Genomic DNA, 20,225 nt, shown 5'->3' with positions numbered 1-20,225 from the left:
GTAGGGGCCTAGATGAAAGTTGACTTAGCAAAGGCTAAGGGGGCTTTGCCTGGAATTTGTTGGGTGTCGAGGAAACCCACACAGTTGTCCGTGAGCTCTGGCTCTGGGCGGTCCGCTACTTTTATCCCCAAGCTAGTCGGAGCGTTCACTCTTGCCTCAATTTGACATGCCCCTTTTCTGACCCAGTGGGCATGCCCTTTTCGGACACCACTGGGACATGAAAACCACATTGGCACAACTGGAGGAGCTGTGGGTACAAAGTTCAGACCTGGCAAAGTGTTATTCTGATACAGAAACGAGCCTGCTAGAGCTTAACGGGCCTGTCTTTATGTTTCAAACCAAGTTCTGTCCTGTTCTAGATTTATTTATTTATTTTTAAACACATTTTTTTTTTTAGCATTTATTTATTTTTGAAAGAGAGAGACAGAATGCTAGCAGGGGATGGGAGAGAAAGGGAGACACAGAATCTGAGGCAGGCTCCAGGTTCTGAGCTGTCAGCACAGAGACTGATGCGGGGCTCGAACCCGCAAACCATGAGATCATAACCTGAGCTGAAGTCAGATGCTTAACTGACTGTGACATTCAGGCGCCCCTGTCGTGTTCTAGATTTAATCCCAAAGTGTCAAGCTGAGACAGCTGGTCTTCTGCTCAGCCACAAGCCTGTCAGTGGTCAGGTTGGCCCCATGGTCTTCAGGGTGCACTCCCTGTGGGCTTCCTGGTGTGGTAAAAGGCAAATGCAGGAGGTGCCCAAGGCCAAACGGTTGCGGTATTGAGTCCTTCATGCTTTAACCATGGCACTTCAGGTGGTGTCCTTCCCCTGCCTGTGGGACTGGTGTCACGTATGGAAATGAGGTCAATCCAGGATTCCTCGCTACTGGACTATAGGGAAAATGAAATATAATTCATCATGACATATAATGCTGGGACAAAGTAAGTGCTCAGAAAATAAGACTCTCTGTGACATTCCCTTCTCAATGACTTACGGGCCTTCAGGGTCCTCCCATGCCAGACAAAAAGGGCTTTCGTGGTGGGGTTTCAGGCAACAAAGCTGGAAGGAAACAAAATTTGGGGAAACGAAATCAAGGCTCTTCAAACCCCCTCCGACAGACAGCTCCCGCTCGCCTCATCAGAAAGCAGGCTGTGGTAGTAAGCTCCTCGTGCAAATTCAAGGTCCCAATTTGCCTTGTGTTCCTGGACATAAAGAAGAGTTGGTACTGACTATCTTATAATAGACACTGAGCTATGTTAGATGTTTTAAGAAAATCATTTAAAAAATCATCTCAGCATTTCTTACTGGGTGAGCATCCTTTTTTCCCTTGACGTTGCCTGCTAGGAACTGTGTTATTGTTCTGGTTGTAACTTCTGTATGTAGAATGCCAGCTCGCCACAATATAAATTCCTTTTAGTAGAGAAAAGTGAAATGTTAAGAAGAATTAGAACCTGGACATGCCATCAGGGCCTGTAAACACTTGGGTTTTGTGGGAACTAGGCTCACGGATGCAATCAAAGGAGGGATGCAGAGGCTGAGAGTGCAGGGAAGCCAGGCTTTAATCAACGTTCCTGCAAGAGCAGGTGTCTGAGGGACAGGCACTCTGGGGGTGGTTCCAGCAGACAATTTATCTCCTAGCATGCAAGTCCGTCCCCTGATTCCTCATTGGTTGAGTGCTGCAGAGGTTACAGCCTTACCCGGAAGTCGCCTATGCCCATGGAAGTACAAAGTAGTCTGTCTGAAACAAATGTATCTTCCTTGAGGTGGCGCAGCGACTTCAGTTCTTTGGCGCATGCTCATTGCAAATCCTGCTAAAAATAAGCCCGCAAAATGGCAAGGGTAAGAAAAACCAGGAAGTGAGTTGTCTAAGGGTTTTGGACTCCATTGTGTGTGTGGGGGGGGGCAGTTGGTACCTGGTTCCGGTAGGTTGTATACGTATTGTTAACCGGAGAGCATAACTTTTACGTGGTATTTCTTAAAATGAAATATCTCAGTTCTCACAGGTCTCTCTCCTTCTTTCTTCAACTTTGGCTTCTCCATGCGAGGTTGTGTCTGGTTGAAGCTGAACGTCTAAAATTCTATGTTAGATGAAGTCTTGGGTTAAACCCACTGGGAGAATTTAATGCTCAAATAAAGCTTAAGGAAAACGCTTAAGGAACAATAATTGTTTCATTGTTTGATTAGAAACAGTTCTCTGGGAAGCAGGTGGGTGGGTTTTCTTTGCTTCCTTTTTCTTTTGGCCACTTGTCATCTTGCATGCTCTAACGTTATCGTGTTAAATATTTATTATTCAATACAGGAAAGTAATAATAGAAATGTCCTCACTTTCCCAAGCCCCGTTCCTTCTCTGGGGTAATTACTTTGACGAGTGCTGGAGGGCACGGTCTTCCCAGGGAGAGCTGCGCTGGCTGGAGAAAGGATGAGCAGGAGGCTCTTGCTTTCTGTTTTGTATTCCCAGTGCTCTTGTGGAAACAGTGGATTGCGGGCAAAGGCAAAATGAAATTTTAAATCACAAATCCTTTCATTAGGAGGTGAGCCTATTTACAGACACAAGGAGGGGAGGGGGTATTTGCCAACTCCAGTAGCAGTTTAGTATAGTGCCTAGTGACTGAGCCAGCTAAATTTAACTGCACGCCATATGTAAAATTTCCAACGAGGAAAAATGTATAGTGTCCCTCCCTAGGCTTGCCATTAGCTGGGCAGGACTATGTCGGAACACCCACTTCCAGGGTACGAATATTTAAGGGCACGGGCAGTACTAGAATGTACAAAGCCATCAGGCATGTGCTATGACTCTGAACTTATAAAACATGAATGTTCTGGGGCTAACTGCCCTCCATACAAGTGGGATAGAAATTCTTTAAAACATCTTTATTGAGATATCATTTACATATAAAAATGATATAGATTTCATGAGTACAACTTGATGTTTACATCGTAAAAAAGGTCACCACAATGGGGCTAAATAACTTCTCCATTACCTCCGCACAGGTAGTGTGTGTGTGTGTGTGTGTGTGTGTGTGTGTGTGTGTGTGTGTGTGTATTGTGTGTGCACATTGAGAAGATTAAAGCTCTAGCCTCGTAGCGAGTCCCGAGCATACAATCCAGTATTGCCAGCCGCCACCCCTGTTCTGGAAGATCTCCGGAGCTCATTCCTCCTGCACGGCTGAAGCTTTGTGCCCTTTGACCAACGTCCCCCGCTGCCCCTCACCCTGGGCTCTGGCTGCCGCCCGTCTACTCTCTGCTTCTGAGTCTCACTCACCTCACTCTTAGATTCGCATGTGAGGTCCCTCATGCAGCATTTCTCTCTTTGTGTCTGGTTCATTTCACTTAGCACCATGTTCCCCAGGTTCACCTGAGTTGTTGCTAATGGTAGGATTTCCTCCTCCTCCTCCTCCTCCTCCTCCTCCTCCTCTTTCTTTTTAAGGCTGAATAATACTGCATTGTGTGTGTGTGTGTGTGTGTGTGTGGACTTGGACTGGAATCTGGTTTTCTGTAAGTAAGTTTGGGTTCTCCAGTTTTGTTTCCTCACCTAGAAAATGGAATTAAGGATAGTAACTACTTCGTATGACTGCGGGGAGAATTCGCAGACATAATTTCCCGTGCTGTGGTGGAGTGTCTACCCTGTAGGGAAAGTCCTGCTGCCTTGAAACTTGTTTTATTTGTGAAGACTTGCAGAGTACAACTTATTATTGCTGTATTACTTTTTATTTTAGTCTATTTTTAAATTTTTATTTTTTTTTTAAGATTTTTTTTAACGCTTATTTATTTTTGAGAGACAGAGAGACAGAGCATGGACAGGGGAGGGTCAGAGAGAGAGGGAGACACAGAATCTGAAGCAGCCTCCAGGCTCTGTGCTGTGAGCTGTCAGCACAGAGCCCGATGCGGGGCTCAAACTCACAAAGCACGAGATCATGACCTGAGCCAAAGTCGGCCGCTGAACTGACTGAGCCACCCAGGCACCCCAAATTTTTATTTATTTTCTTTATAAAACTTTTTAAATGTGTATTTATTTTTGAGAGAAAGAGAGATAGAGAGTGAGCAGGGGAGGGGCAGAGAGAGAGGGAGACACAGAATCTGAAGCAGGCTCCAGGTCTGAGCTGTCCGCACAGAGCCCAATGCGGGGCTCAAAACCACAAACTGTGAGATCATGACCTGAGCTGAAATCAGACACTTAACTAACTGAGCCACCCAGGCGCCCTTAGTTTTTTATTTTTAAGTAATCTCTACACCAGGGTGGAGCTTGAACTTGCACCCTGAGATCAAGAGTTGCATGCTGTACTGACCGAGCCAGCCAGGCACCCCTCATGCTGATATTGTTATATATTTGTGTTTTTGCCTTCAGCAGATGATGCCATGCATCCATTCTCACCCAGTATCCAGCAGCCCTTCCAGGCAGGTGAAGTCACTACCTTACACACCTGGTGAACTCGCCTTCACCCTGCTTGGGACCAGCCCTGCTCCAGCTGAGACAGACTTACCCTCAGTACTTTGGACACAGGACATGAAGCAAGTGAGCATCTCTTTCTCTTTTACAGGGACCTGAAACTGTGGGCACAGAGCTCTGGGGTTACACACCTCCAAGGGTGTCTTTACCCTGAAGCCCCATGGAAATACACTGCATACAGTTGATGAGGCATCCTTTGCAAAATTTATGGGCAGGAAATAGTTCCTGCTCCAAGATTAGGGTCTAATGTGCAAGAGATCATGTTGTGAAGTGCTCTGATTTGGGGGGTCTTGACCTGACTCCCTTGGGCACTTAAATTTGAAAATGTTTCCTAGTTCTGACCTCACAATCAGCCCTCAAACGACCGTTGAAGCCCAGATCTTTCATGGGTCTGTCATTGCACATTCTAGTTTCTCTGTTGAAGTGGCGTGCACCTATTTTTATAAATCTGGTAAACTCCTAATCCCTCAGGATCTAGATTAAAAAGCCACTTTATCTGTAAAGTCTTTCCTGATTTTTCTTGCTGGAGTTTCTGTCTCCTCTTCCTTTGCACGGATGGAGGATGCTGGATGGCAGGCACTATGTCCTTTTGACAGAGTGTGTCTGAGACCTTATTGTGCATGCGACTCCTCCAGGGGTCTTGTCGAAGTGTGGATTCTGACTCAGCAGATAGAGAGAGGGGCTGAGATTCCACAGTTTTTCACAAGGTTCCAGGATGCTGCCCACGTGGCTTGTTTGAGGGCCATACTTCAAGGAACGTGGCTTTTTTGTCGATGAGCCCCAGGGTTTGGCATGTAGCTTGCCTTCAATCCGGTTTCGCTGACTGTTGAATGAATGATATTCTATGATATGATATTCCATGTCCTTCTCCTGTGACATTCTCAGTGGGGAAGCGATTCTCTGAAAGGCACACACACGCTAATGAAGTGTGTGAGATCATGTTTTACAACTTGCTCTAATCAATTACATTCATCTGTTTGGACTAAGATCCTTCTATCTCTTTTTTAAAAATAGTAAAAATAGCAAATACTTCCTAGGTGTTTCTATACCATTAGCTAAGCTTTCCTCTAGGCATAGATTAACTCATTTCATTCATAATTACAATGATTAACTCAGAAGACAATGTGCAGGTTAAAATAATGCCCTGGCAAACACACCAATAAATATAGGACAACTCCAACCCCAGAAAGAATTCACTGTGTCCTCATGTATAACCCTTATTGGGGTCATCCCGGTGATGGCTCTTCTCCAGGCACTGACTTGGGGACCCAGTCTGCTTCCATCTTGGGGCCCTGCCTTCTTCAAAATGTGCTTGTCTGCATCTCGTGGGTGGAAACATTATCCTGTAGGGTGCGGAGTGCCGTGGATCACTCCTGCTCTCTTGCCTTTGGCCATTACTCAAGCTCATGGCCATACTTACCTGAGGGAGGCTGGGGAGTGTGGTCCAGCTGGCTGCCCAAGAAAAAGAGGAATTTGGGGTGACCACAGTCTGAGTGTGACTTACCTGAATATCTGGACTTGTTTATTCCTTTCCCACCGATGTCCAAGGATTCCGTAGCAAGTCCTGTATGCTGTCAGGTGGACGGGGAGCCCAGTGGTGGAGGTGGATCGGAAGGGAAAGCGTGGGATATACTTATGCTGGGAAGTGGACGTGACTGTGGGGCTGTGTGTGTGACCTTCCTGCAGGGTGTGTTGAGTGCAGCAGGAAAACAGCAGGTCAGGTTGTGGGTCAGAAATCTTAGCAGGGACAGCGCTTACAGTGAGAGGGCACTGTCGTATTTCAGGGACACTTATCCCTGGGCCCTGGGACTGTCGCTGAGTGTGGCTGGGGGTGATGACTCATGGCTGGGGTGCACCTACCTTCTCTGCTTAACTGCAGCTCCGGTCCTCCTGCTCCATGGCACGTTTGCCTCCTGAAGATGCTGGACGAGCCTCTCAGATCCAAACCCACCAACATCACATCTGGCTCATCACTGTGTAGGCTCCGCTGCAGCCCACTCTTGCCACTGCCCCGAAGTTATGGCCTGACACCTGTGGTCTTGCACGTGCGGTGCTGCCAGCCTCTGAGCCTTTGCTTGGCGTGGTCCTCTGGCTGCCGTGCACTCTCCACTTCCTCTGGCATCTTTTCCCCACCTCACCCTGCCTCACCTCAACACAGTTTGCCTTGCTGATTCCCGTTGGCCCTGAACAGTAGCAGATGCAGGGTCTGACCTGGGCATAGATGCCGGTTTAGGTCTCCCTGGGGATGGAGTCTGAGGGCCCTGGAGAGAGAGTGCTGGGTCACACTGGGGACCTGAACAGGTTTGTAGTGTGCTCCCCCCTCCCCACGTGGGCCCAGTGCAGGGGCCGGATGGGCTGATCCTTCAGGGTGAGCCAGGTAGGGCTGAGGGAGACTGATGAAGCTGGAGCAAATGTGTCCACTGATTTGTTATTGAAATCAAGCACCTTTTCCTTAAGTGAAACTTGGCTTCTTTATGAGGCGTGTTATTATATTAAATAGTAACTCAGTGTGGATCCCAGGGTTAGGAAGCAAGTAGGTGCCAGAGGATGGTCACCGAAACATTTACAGAAAGAAAAAAAAACTATAAAATCAAAACTTATTTTGTTTCATAGCTAGAAAAAATGATTTATAATTGATAAAATATCTTTTGCATTTTCAAGTTCCAGGAAGAGTTCTAGTCCATACTTTTTACTTCAGAGTAGCAGGAATTTATGGGGCCAAAGCACCGTCTTTCAAGGGACATGGTAACTGCTACTCTTGTTCAATCTGTAGTGTGGTTTTAGAAATTCGGAATCCAGCACTAAAACCTTTACTCCGTAGTTAAGGTTTGATAAGAAATCTTGCCCAAGAATCCACTAAACCATAAGCTACATGCCAGCTAAGGAGTAGAAGTGAAAACATAGGAGAGCTAGGACTTTACAAGAAGGAGACGCCCACCTTCATGCCTCCCTGCTGATGAATGTGACATCGCATGCCCGTATGTGTGCGTGCACCTGCCACGTGCATCCCATCTCCCAGAGGCAATGGTCAAATGTGGCAAAGAGCCGGACTCTCGAGCCACACTCCCAGCGTTGGCATCCTGGTTGTGCCACCTACCAACGTATGTCTTGGATGAGTTATTGGAGTTTTTCTGTGCCTCAAGGTTTTACCCTATAATATGGGAATGATAGTACACTTCCCTGTGGCAAATATGGGGCATCGTGTTCCCCCGGTTACTTTTTTCCAAGACAGACAAAAAGACAGCATTTCCAGCCTCCCTTTTAGGTAGCCGTGGCCATGTGCTTTGAGTAATAGCCAAATACAAACAGAGAAAAAACAAAACAAGAAATAGAAGGAATAGGCACCACTCAAGTGGTCCCACATGCTAATTGCTTTGCTGTCCACATGATGCTTGGGTGCCACGTTCTGAAGAAAGCAGGGGCCTGTGATGGAAGGAGCCTGGGTCCCTGACTCAGCGCTTGGAGGAGAGCCCCTCCCCCATCCAGGGAAACCCCTGAGAAGGGTTACACGGGAGCATGCAGTGACTTGCTGTGGTGTTTGGGTTGTTGTATCTTTATGGGTTGGTTTGTTACAGGATTATTTTAAGCAAGACACTTCCTCTTGGGGCCATGCTGAGTATGAAATGAGTTAATCTACTCATTGCTTACAGGAGAGCCTAGCAAATAGTGTACAACCACCTAGGAAATGTTGGGAATTATTATTCTTATAATATATATTTTTATCATTAGAGATGTAGGGTTTCTTTTTTTAAAAAAATTTAATGTTTATTTTTGAGAGAGAGAGAAACAGACAGAGTGTGGGTAGGGGGAGAGGAAAGAGAGGGAGACACGGACTCCAAAGCAGCTCCAGGCTCCAAGCTATCAGCACAGAGCCTCACGTGGGGCTTGAACCCACAAGCCATGAGATCATGACCTGAGCCGAAGTCAGATGTTTAACCGACTGAGCCACCCAGGCACCCTGAGATGTAAGGTTTCTTCATCCCAATGGAAGAATGCAGTTGATTAAACCAAATGTTCAGCACACCCCCAAGGAACCTCATTTGTGTGTGTGTGTGTTTTAGATATTGCTTCAATAAGGAGCAATTCCTTCCTTCTGAATAAGGAACCTGCAGCTGTGAGGATTATCTGATAAACTGGGTCAGGGCATTGCTACTCCTCCGGCAGCGGGAGGGTTAGTGTAATGCTGGTAGGAAATGCAGACTCTGGTGCCACGCTGCCTTGCCTTCCGTCCGTGACCCCCTCTGCTGCCTGTGCGGGCTGGGCTCCTCACTGTCCCCTCACCCCCTCTCTGCTTCTGACCTCTGACGGGGCTGATAGCTGTGTCTACTTCATTAGATAGACAGGGGAGGAGACATGAACCCCTAGAGCAATGGCTGACGCACAGAGAGGTTGGCCACCATCTCAGTGCAGACATGGGGCTCCTCGTTTTCCCTGCTTTGCCCCTTCCCCCAGCGCTCACTCTCCACATCGCTCTGTCCTTTCCTTCCCTAAGGTCTCCCTCTCTCTACTCTCACCTCAGCCTCAGGCACCTTCAGGGTCATCGCAACAGACCCTTCTCGTCCTGGGTATTTCCAGCTGTGGAAATAAATTTCAGACATCGAGGACTTGACATTACTCACTCAATCTTAAAAATCAATGTTCAAGCCCTGACACGTAGTGAAGGCTTACTGTGGTTTTTCACATGCCCACAGGTGTAAAAGTCTGAACATCACAATGTGAAACACTAAAAAAAAAAAGTCGCTGTGAGCCGAAGCTTCCTGTTTCCAGGCACTCGCTTGGTTTCCCAGAATGCCTCAACCTTTCTTTCCATTCCATTTTATTTCATTTTTTTCCATACCTAAGCTTGCTTGCTGCCTTTGGGGCACCGGGTCTCCAGGCTGCTTTATTATGGCAGGGCACTTGAACCTTTACTAGGCATGCGTTCAACAGCATCATGTTGAGGAAGGACTGTTTTTATGTCCAACTTTGCTGGCTACTGTATTTTCCTTGTGCCGGGAAGATCAACAGGGCAGCATGACAAGAGATGACCTGAGACTCTGGGGTCTGGAAAGGGACATTCCAGTGTTTCAGGCACTGGGCACTTCTGGGACATTTCCCACCAGCAGGCTGTGAATACACACAATGTCAAGGCAACGCCCAGCACCACTCCTGTCTCCTTGTGATTTGCTCGTGTTTTAGGTTTCTCCATTGCTGTGGCATCAGCGTGGGACTGGTTTATATTTGTGTAATTTTATTTTTTATTTATTTATGTATTTGTTTATTTTTAAATGTTATTTATTTTTGAGAGTGAGGAGGGGTAGAGTGAGGGAGAAATTGAGGATCCAAAGCAGGCTTTGCACTGTCAGCAGTGAGCCCGATGTGGGGCTCAGATTCATGACCTATGAGATCAGGACCTGAGTTGAAGCTCACCCTACTGAGCATTCCAGGCACCCCTGGGACTGGTTTATATTCGTAGATACTGTACATAACAAGAAATTGAAGAGAACATTCCAGAATTTCCTGTGGTTGAGACAGGTGACCTCTGACAGCACCTGTGACATTATAGTTGCTGACTCTCCCACTTCTTGGTGAGCTCTGTGAGGGCAGAAAATGGGTGCTGTCCCTCTGTGCTGCTCAGGGTGCAACCCAGAGCTGGGCCAGAGGGGGTCTACACAGTAGTATGAAGGGGCGGCAAGTTAGGGAATAATGCAGGAGCTGTACTCAACTGAGGCTCAGGGACAAAACGGAGCATCAGCCCAAACAAAGACATTGGATAATAAGATATCACAAAAGAGTGCCTGGGTAGCTCAGTCACTTACGCGTCCAACTATTTCGGTACAGATCATGATCTTACCGTTCATAGGTTTGAGCCCTATGTCAGACTCTGCGCTGATAGTGTGGAGCCTGCTTGGGAGTCTCTCTCCCTATCTCTGCCCCTCCCCCACTCTCAAAATTAAATAAACATTTAAAAAATAAGATGTCATAAAATAAAACCGATGATGCAGGTTTATTGGCAAAAGTTGCAGTCAGAAAATAATTGTGATTATGTTTCTCTTTTCCTGAAAGTTCTGATGCCTTTTGACAGTGTGACATCTTAAGAACCTGCAAGAATTTTCCTTTACTATAACATTGGTCTTATATTGTGCTTTTAAATGACCAAAACTTAGAAATATTAAATTCTTTTAGTTAGACAAATTGTAACTATATTTTTATGAAACTTTGAAATATAAGTACAATCAATAAATTGTAATTCTTGTCTGATTAGGCTTTTCTTTAAATTAACAAGGAAAGAGTGCTCATTTTATGTGCTCAGTAAATCACCTTTTTTGATTACTGAAGTGGAAGAATAATGATATAATTTCTCCTGTCCTCTTTTTTTCTTTAAGAGGTAGGAGTAGAGGGTTATGAGTGAATTATAAATTTAAGATATTTGTATGTTCTAAACATTTAGAAAAGTTGATCCATAATGGTAATATCTTGTGTATTGAATGCATACTGTGTGTTTTACTGGCATTGTGCACTGGTATTGTGGGTTAGACATTATTGTTTCCATCTTACACATGAAATCACTAAGTTTTGAGCCCCATTTTCCCAAGACCATGTAGAAATCGAGAGGCAGAGCTGAGAGGGAGGTATAATTCCATTAGATTCTAAAGGCTGATTTCCTCACTATGATGAATGGAAAGTACAAAATGTAGAGTTTGGCCTTCTAATGGCCTTTTTGGGGGGTGGAGGAGAGCTCTTGAAAAATGATTTACCTAATTATCTTTATCTTTGGCCATTGTCATGCCAAGTTATCCCGCTGGACTAGCTTTGGCAAATTTTTCCAGTTGGCAGCATTCCCAACTCTTAAGAAGTAGCTCAAAATCCTCCTCTTCCTCCTCCATGAGCCCTTCTGGTCCCTGCGTGGAGGCTGGCTGAATGTCTGCCCCCAGGCACACAGCCATGCACACTGTCCATCTCCCCAGTGGTCCTTGTGGGCACGTGCCGAGGTCTAGCCTGCCTGTGAGTTCCAGGCCTGCACGGCGACAGCCCTCGGCCAGAAGACCTGGGGAGGGGGGGCAGAGCCATGAGCTGGCAGGAGCCTGGGTCCTCACCCACTGCCTGGAACACACACTTCCCTGCCCACCGGGCCGGATGTGGAGTAGGCAGTAAAAGCCTTCTATTATGTTGAGCTGTCAAGGTTCTTTGTTAAAACACATAGAAAATCTTGATAAGGAGGGTTAATTTTATTCTTATTTATTTCTTTATAACCTCTAATCATACCTAATAGATTGCTGGCAGATAGTACATGTTTAACATATTTATTATATTTATTTATTTATTTATTTATTTATTCTTAAGTTTATTTTGAGAGAGAGAGAGCGAGCAGGGAGGGACAGAAAGAGAAAGAGATAATCCTAAGCAGACTCCACACCATCAGCAGGGAGCTTGATGTGGGGCTCAGACTCATGAACTGTGAGATCACGTCCTGGGCCAAAATCAAGAAGCAGATGCTAAACGAACTGAGCCACCCAGACACCATATATAGTGTGTGAGTATTTAAAATATTTAGAAACCAATGAAAACTAGGAAGAAGAGAAGTGAGTACAATTATTCTAAATATGTTGGTGTATTTCCTTTTAGCTCTTTCATTGTTTCCCAAGGATTTTTTCCCTTCAACATGGTTGGTATCTTACTGAACTGATGATTTGCATCTCTACTTTTTCTGCTTTACCAAATAGCATAATTCATGTTTTCCACTGTGTTAAAAATTCTTCATAACAACAGCTGCATGCCATTCACCTCGTCTGGGTGTGCCATGATTTATTTAACCTTCCTGTTATCACTGATGATTTAGTTGTTTCTTTTTCTTCACAATTTCACAATAAAAAAAAAGAATGCAATGACAATATCTCCATCTGTAAATACTCTCTCTGTAAAGAAATCACTTAAAAGTTTTTTAATGTTTATTTTAAAGAAAGAGAGAGAGAGGCAGAGCATGAGCAGGACAGGGGCAGAGAGAGAGAGGGGGAGACACAAATGTGAAGCAGGCACCAGGCTCTGAGCTGTCAGCACAGAGCCTGACGTGGGACTCAAACCCATGAACTGTGAGATTGTGATCTGAGCCAAAGTCTTAACCAACTGAGCCACTCAGGTGCGCCAAGAAATCACTTTTGAATTAACCAGATTTCTCACTCTTTGAGACAGATCTGTTTTTCTTTCAGCTCTGCTACAAGTGTCCTGGAAAGAGCTCCCTTCCTGAGCAGAGGGTCAAGAAGGGGCCATGTGAGTGCCTAGCTTCCCGGGCATTGAATGTAAGGTAGGACCAGCTGACTTCAAGGGTGCCCGACAATGTCCGTGTTTGTCGAACAGACCAAATTTTCTATGAATTAAACTATCTCTTCACAAAATCCTAAGTCCTCTCCAGGTAGAGGTAACTATGTTGGCCAAAGCCCAGATGTAGGCAAGTACAAAGCTGGCTGCGCCATTTAAGAAAATTACTTTTCAAATAGGCAAGATGTTAACCTGGCTCAGTGTTCAAAAGATAGGGAAAAAAATCCGTAAAAATTCTCTTTATAACTCTTGCTCCTACTCAGTTTATTTTCCAAGAAATAAGCAACAATTTAAGTACCTTGTGTATCTTTTCAAATAATTTATTTTGTACATATAGTGAAAACACACAGATCCTTTTTCTCTTTATTATTTTACACAAATGGTAGCATATTGTAAACATCGCTATGAAACTTGCTTTTTTATACACTAGTATATCCTGGCAGCTGTTCCGTGGACATGCCCTGTTCTGTAGTTTCATTGTGATATATTGTATGGCGATACCATAATTTAACTAATAATCCTCTAGGATGATTTCCAAACAACCTTTGTTTCAATGGTATAAAGAAGTTGCAATAGCCATAGGTAATTTTGTGCAATAGTCATAGGTAATTTCACAAGTTTTTCTGTGCAATACATTTCTAGAAGCAGAATTTCTCCTTCAGTGTGTGTGTCAGTGCACTATTGATGTAAAACTGACTATCTCAAAGCTGTGGCTTAACATAATAAGCAGTCACCATTTGTTATTAATCATAAACCTACAGGTCACCTGGGTGCTTTGAGGCATATGGACAAGGCTTTATTGAGATCAACTAGGCTTGGTCAGTACCTGCAGTCAGGTGATAGGTTGGCTTGGGTCTGGCTAATCTAGGGTGCTTCTAGGATGGTCGTACATCTCTGGTGCTTGGATGGCTTGACCAGAGAGACAGTGGTCTGTGGATCTGTCCTCCTCCAGCATGCTGACTTGAGCTTGTTATACGAAGACGGAAAGGTTCTAAGAAGAATCCTGCAAGACCTCTTGAGGTCTGATCTCAAAACTGACATGCCACTGCCTTCTATTAGCCAAAGACAATCACAAAACTAGCCAAAATTCATCTCTTACTGATAATCAAGTGATAGAAGTCACATCACATACCTGCAATGTCACCTTTAAATAGGTCGTATGTTAACGTGGTGCAATGTGGAGGGCATGGAGAAGCAGAGGACTGAAGTATTTATTGTAGGCCATTTGTTTCAAGCTACCACAGTGTGGAAGTGCACTTAGAGTTTAAACAGCCTTTACAAAGTTGATGTGAAGGTTTGCCGCTTGACCCAACTACTGGGAACTATTGGTACATCTTCACCATAGCTTCGCCCACAGAGCATGTCAGCAAGTCTTTGGGTTTTTGCCAATTTGGGAATTGAGAATAGAATCTTGACTTAAGTTTTTGTTTCTACTATTTTCAGTAAAAATGATTTGTATTTCTTTTCCTCTGAATTATTTGCTCAGATTGATGCATTTAGGCACCTCCAAGTAGCATAGGGTTTGGGGGCCAAGGGAAGGAAAGATATGAGATGAAGTGAGAGAAACAAAAGCCAGAAAGATTGAGATCATGGAGTGGGCGCTTGTAATTGCCATGTTAAGAAATCTGGACTTGGAGTGCCTGGGTGGCTCAGTTGGTTAAGCTTCCAAGTTTGGCTTAGGTCATGATCCCGTGGTTTGTGGGTTCAAGCCTTCCATCGGGTTCTGTGCTGACAGCTCAGAGCCTGCAGCCTGTTTCAGATTCTGTATCTCCCTCTTTCTCTGCCCTCCCTTGCTCATATTCTGTCTCTCTCTCAAAAATAAGTAAGCATTAAAGAAAAAAAAGAAGAAAGACAAATCTGGACTCTACTACAAAGGAAAGAAGAAATCATGAGTTTTGAGGCCATAGGAGTGATGCCATCCTGGCTGAGCTGTGTCCTGGGGAAAAACCTCCATCCAGGATTCAAAGGAGGTTGGGCAGTTGAAGGTATCCAAGGGTCACTGTAGCCATAGATCCCAGTGATGGGCATGGCCAGGGGAGAGTGTTGGGGAAACACTGCACAGGTGTGGGAGTAAGGCAGGAAAAGGTGGAAGGGGTCTCTAGTGCATGCTACTGTTAACACAGACCATGAAACAGGAGGCTTAGAGGGGAGGACAGTGAGTTCACTCTTGTCCATGTTAAGCTAAATGGACTAGGTGCATCTCCCTAGAGGCATCTGTAAGCCATTCCATGTTTGAGACTGGTGCTCAAGAGCAAGCTCAAGACAAGAAATAAAAATCTGAGAATCATCCATATAAAGTGGCAAAGTTACCGAAGAGATGTCTGGTGAGTAAAGAGCCAAGGACAGAGCCTAGAGACAGACATTTTTTAAGGTATGGGTGCTTGAAAGGAAATGATGAACAAAGGCTGAGAAGGCATGACTGCTAAGGTTCCTGGCAGCCATGAAATTCAGCAGTTCTCTGGACAATAAAGATGCATCAGTTTGTCCCACATGTGGTCTAACTGCATGGAGCTTTGTTGCAAAGTGAGCCGTTTCTTGATTCCTGATTTTCATAGCGGTCTGGCCGCAGCCTCCTTCTTTCCTGCAGGCAGCTCCAATGGCATATGTTGAGTGTCAGCAGTTTGTCCTGCGTGTACTCCATTTGACGACAAAGCAGCTCACAGAGTTAAATTGCAGTGAGCACGGCCCCATGGCTGCTGGACTGATTGTCCTCCAGCACCATATTGTGGGCGAATTTGTCTTTCTATTTGCTATTAAGTTGAGCTCATAGGGAACTCTGACAAAGTGGTCTCCAAACTGAATTTGACAACAGCAACTAGTCCAAATTTTGCATCAGTGGGGTTGGATACCTTCCTCGAACTGATTTAGAACGCTGAGTCAACTACCCCATCCATCCCAGCCTCCTGGAAGATGTGACATGATATCCCATTTTGTTTTAGTCTGTGTTTAATAGATAATAATAGAGACCTAATCAATAGGGAGGTGCAAGCGGGTCTCTGCCACTGAAGAATTTAGATACACAGATCTGCTTGGGTTTGGCAAATGTTTCTAAGGTGGTGAGGTATTGATTAACCGTTGGAACTACTGGGGTGTTTTCTACATACCAAGGGGAAACAACTTGAGTAAATCAAAACTCAACTTTTAATCCATTTAAAACCTAATGGTTCTTAAGGAACAGAAAGGGGGGCATACTGGAAAACCTGTTAAGCATTTCTGATGTAAAAATGGAAGCATATTTGAAAATTCCCCATATAAAGTTTATAGGGCAATTTAAATACAAGAGTGGACAGGTGGAGAAAAGGACACACTTTTGGATAATTCTTGGGAAACCTAGAAGTAAAAGTTGGGTAGCTATTGGAACACTTTTCTCATTAACAGTTACTGTTTGGACTTGAAAAGCCAAAGGCTAGCACATGGGGTGTTTGCATTATACTTAATAAGGTCCACTCAGTATGGTGACAATTTTATAAGGGTGTGTCTGCTGAAAAGCCATAAGATGTTGGGACCTTAAGAACTCTCTGTACCTGGAAGAGGACAAAAAAAAATCCCAACTGAGAAAAGCAAGGTTGAACAAGTTCCTAGGGAGTGACTCTGGGCTCTCTGAATCCTTATCTTGAGTCCAGGTAGGATACACTCCCCAGTGGTCCTCAAAGTGTGGTCTCTGGACCAGCTGTAGGAGCCAAGAGGGAAGTGGTTGCTGGAGGGGAGGTAGGTGGGGGGACGGGCTAGATGGGTGATGGACCTTAGGGAGGACACTTGGGATGAGCACTGGGGGAGTATGTACGTGATGAGTCACTGGGTTCTACTCCTTAAACCAACACTACACTGTATGTTAACTAACTCAAATTTAAATAATAAAAAAAGATCCAAATTCTCAGGCTCCACCCCAGTTGCTATTGAGTCAGAAACTTTGCCAGAGGGTCCAGCTCTCAGTTTTAGAACCCTCCAGGGGATTCTGATGTCCATAAAATTTGAGATCTACTGTTGATTGAAAAAAAACTTCTCTGGAACAAACATTCATTTCTTTCTTTTCTACTTTCTTTTGGCTTTAGGTATATTTCAATGTTAGAACATATGTGCTCTCAGGCCAAATCTATACTAATTAAACCTGACACGCATCACTGCAAATCTCTCACGTTCAACAAAGCTGTTTTTTTTCCTTCATTGTTCAATAGGCAGTGTTTCCAAATGAGAAAATGTATTCTTTGCAGCTAAAATAGTGTCAGCCAAGAAATGGTAGCATAAAAGTTTCAAAATGTAAAAATGCACTGGGGGAGTAGCATTTTAAGTTTTTCTTTCTCTCCCCCCTTAGAGATAAATGACAGATAATATTCACTGTAATATCTCCCCACTCAGTTACAAACGTATAGAAGTGTCAGAACCTTAGTAAGAGTGGACAGATATGGTTGATGTTAAACTCTCTATTGTAGTTGAAGGTCATCTTCCAGGGATCTCGAGGAGGGGGGAGTTTGGTGAGCTGCCCCTCTAAAACTCTTATCAGTGCCCAGCTGATGCAGAAGTTCAGTTTTTCATGAGGATGTCTCTTACATACCCTTTCTTTAAATGTGTTAAGTGGAATACACTTTCAGTGAAAACAGCTTTATATACATACTTATTACAGTTTCTTATACCAACAAAATCACGGAATATATTGTGGGAATGATTAAAAAAATCTCTAGGTGGGTCCAAAATTCACTTATCACTGGTATTGAAATGCTTCTTTTTCTTCTTTTAGGAATAGAAATTTTAATGTGTAACCCATTATTCTAAATCAAGAAATTCGATAGTAACCTACACCATTTTCTTCTAACTTATACTTGAAGTTAGTCCAGTTTTTGGGTCCTGGGAATTCACATATTAGGTGTATGCATCTTTAGCCTAAATAAGGAGACGTGTCCTTTGTTTAAGGTTAAATAGGATTTCCCTAATGGTCTTTGTTTAAGCAAAAGGGACTAAGCCCTGGAAAGGTTATGGGTAGATGTAATCAATAGGCTTTATCTCTGCCCTGGGAAAAATACAGAAGGAATCACTGGTGGAAACTACTAGAAAGATGTCCACACATTCCTTGCAGGGACAACACTGGGATTTGTCAAGACATTTAAACGTGTATCTTCAACATAGAGGCCATTGGATTTTTCCACCTTTGGGCACAGAGATGGAGATATTTCTCCTTATATATCTAAGTGATGTTTGAGTATAACATTAATAGGGAATAAAAAATGTGTGACATCTTCAAATGGTTTTTGTGTCTTGGTGATCCGAAAGGTTTACCTCATTTATTTAAAACATTCAATATGGTCTGGCCAGAGATGGAAGTTACAAACTCTAAAAGCTAGAGGGAGCCTAGAAACAAGTCATTTGTTATTTTTCTCTTGATGTTTGGAGACACAGAGGAGAAAGGTCTTGCTCAGAATTGCCTACCTTTGATCTAATTAACACCAGATTCCATCTTAGATTTCATCTTAGCTTGTCTCTGACATAATGTTCCTGTTTTAGTTTCCACCTTACCTTGAAATGATGGAACATATGCAGAGATATATATTCTCTGTGAACTTGACTATCTTCTGTATGGCCAGTCATTCACACCTTGCATACTGGCCCTACCACTCCTGCCTTGTTTCATTCTGTCTCAGTCAGTTTGAGATGCCACAAACTGAGTGGCTTAAACAACCAACATCTATTTTTCATAGATCTAGAGGCTGAAAGTCCAAGATCAGGTCAAGTTCTTAGTAAGGGTTCTCTTCCTGTCTTATAGATGACCACCTTCCTGCTGTGTCACCTCATGGTGGAGAGAGAGATCATCTGTTCTCTTAAGTGTGCTAATCCCATTCCTGGGGGTTCCACTCTCATGACCTAATTACCTCCCGGAGTTCCTACCTCCTGACTCCATCACATCGGGGATTAGGGCCTCAACACATGGATTTGAGGAGAACACACTCATTCAGTCCATAGCATATGCTCAATGACATCACTCATACCTGCAGCAGAACCAAGCAGGTCTGTGCAAATCCAGCATTAGGTTTTATTTGAGATTCCTGCACAGACTTTTTTTTTTTTTTTTTTTTGGCTTTGCAATGTTTGAATTAGATTGAACTAGAAGATCCAGGTTATTTAAGTGTCAACAGAAGCTTCCAGAAGATGCCAGGAGCTGATGGGAGAAGAAGATCAGCATATGGCGGGTGTTCATTAAGGTCCATCATCTGCTCTTTGGCCTCAGTCAGCACAAGCTCAAAGGTTAAGGTACCTTTTCCCAGTCCAAACAAAAGCAAAACAAGGGCCATTAATCTCCTGCATGGAAAACCTCAGGCTTTTTAGGAACTAGAAGTTGGAACATGCTTCAGATAGTTTCAGTTTAACAATTATTAAGCATTCACTGTATGCCTGGCATTGTGTGAAGCCCCGTGGGGGATAGAAATAAATATGGCAATGTCTCTAGCCCCAAGGAGCTTACAGTAATGGGACCAAAAAGGGAACACATATTATTGAAATACAAAAGAAGAATGAGATAATTTTCCTTATAGACATTTTAAAAACATCAAAATATTGTAGTGCAAAGAAAGTCAATGTGCATTTCAGAATCATAAGGAATCTGGTTCAATTTCTGAATTTGCCAGTAACTATCTGTAAGAGCTTGGATGAGGTCATGTAACATTTCAGCTCCTTTTTGCTCCCTGCAAACACTGCCATAGAGTTGTTGGAAAGAAAAAAATATCTCATATATAGAGTGCCTGATACATTAGCACACCTGAGCATTGAGAGACATGAGATCTGATGGACATGGGGTGAGGTCAGAGAAAGGTTTCATCACCTTGTCCTTGGGGGGTGAACAGAGTCTATGCAGAATGATAGAGGAGAGCAGAGAAGCCGTCAAAACAGATGAGCAACATGGCTGGAGCACTGAAAGCTGTAGATGAGGATTTTTGGAAACATCTGGAAAGCAGATAGAAAAGTTGGTGCTTTAGATTATTGGACAAAGGGAGGCTATGGAGTAGAGAGGGGAGAGATGCCAGAAAACGAGGGGACATTTCATGGGGTAGAGGGGATGGGACCGGTACCCCATGGGTTCCCTGCCATTTTGCTCCTTTGGGTTTTGTGTTGTGATAGAAGACAAGCCCAGATCCCACATGGAGCACCTGCAGGCTTGAGAGAAGGACCCCGAGGGTGACTTCTAGGCACATCCATTCTCGAGCTGTGGGCAGTGATGGTCATAGACTGTGTCATCCTGGCTTGGTGAACAGGGTGGTCAGCCGACCGAATGTCCCTGGCCTAGAGGATGTGTTGTAGTGAGGATGACCACTTGTCACTGAACTTAATACCTGTCACTCTTCCCACGCACACCAGTTGGATGCTGGTGTGATCGTGTGAGGGATCCTGGATGGTGGCGTGGGAGGGAGTAGTGCTGGATTGGAGCACAGGGTTCATATGGTTTTAGACAGGCAGTAACCTTGATTGGCTGTTCGAGCACAGAGGTCAAGAGAGAGACGTGAACTGCTG

The 20,225-nt window shown here is 44.2% G+C and overlaps 1 long non-coding RNA gene across 1 annotated transcript in view; it reads left to right on the top strand.

Annotated features, from left to right (window-relative positions):
- Positions 1-12,814, top strand: part of LOC115291817 — a 131,406-nt gene extending 118,592 nt beyond the window's left edge. The window contains exons 6-7 of the long non-coding RNA XR_003908749.1: positions 4,335-4,502; positions 12,623-12,814. This is a non-coding gene — a long non-coding RNA (uncharacterized LOC115291817). The remainder of the gene's footprint in view (positions 1-4,334; positions 4,503-12,622) is intronic.
- Positions 12,815-20,225: the final 7,411 nt, after the last annotated feature.

The sequence above is a fragment of the Suricata suricatta genome, chromosome 1 (assembly GCF_006229205.1).
Source record: "Suricata suricatta isolate VVHF042 chromosome 1, meerkat_22Aug2017_6uvM2_HiC, whole genome shotgun sequence".
In the NCBI taxonomy this organism is placed as follows: Eukaryota; Metazoa; Chordata; class Mammalia; order Carnivora; family Herpestidae; genus Suricata; species Suricata suricatta.
Note: the sequence above shows the minus strand (reverse complement) of the source record. Positions and strands in the feature narration are given on the sequence as shown.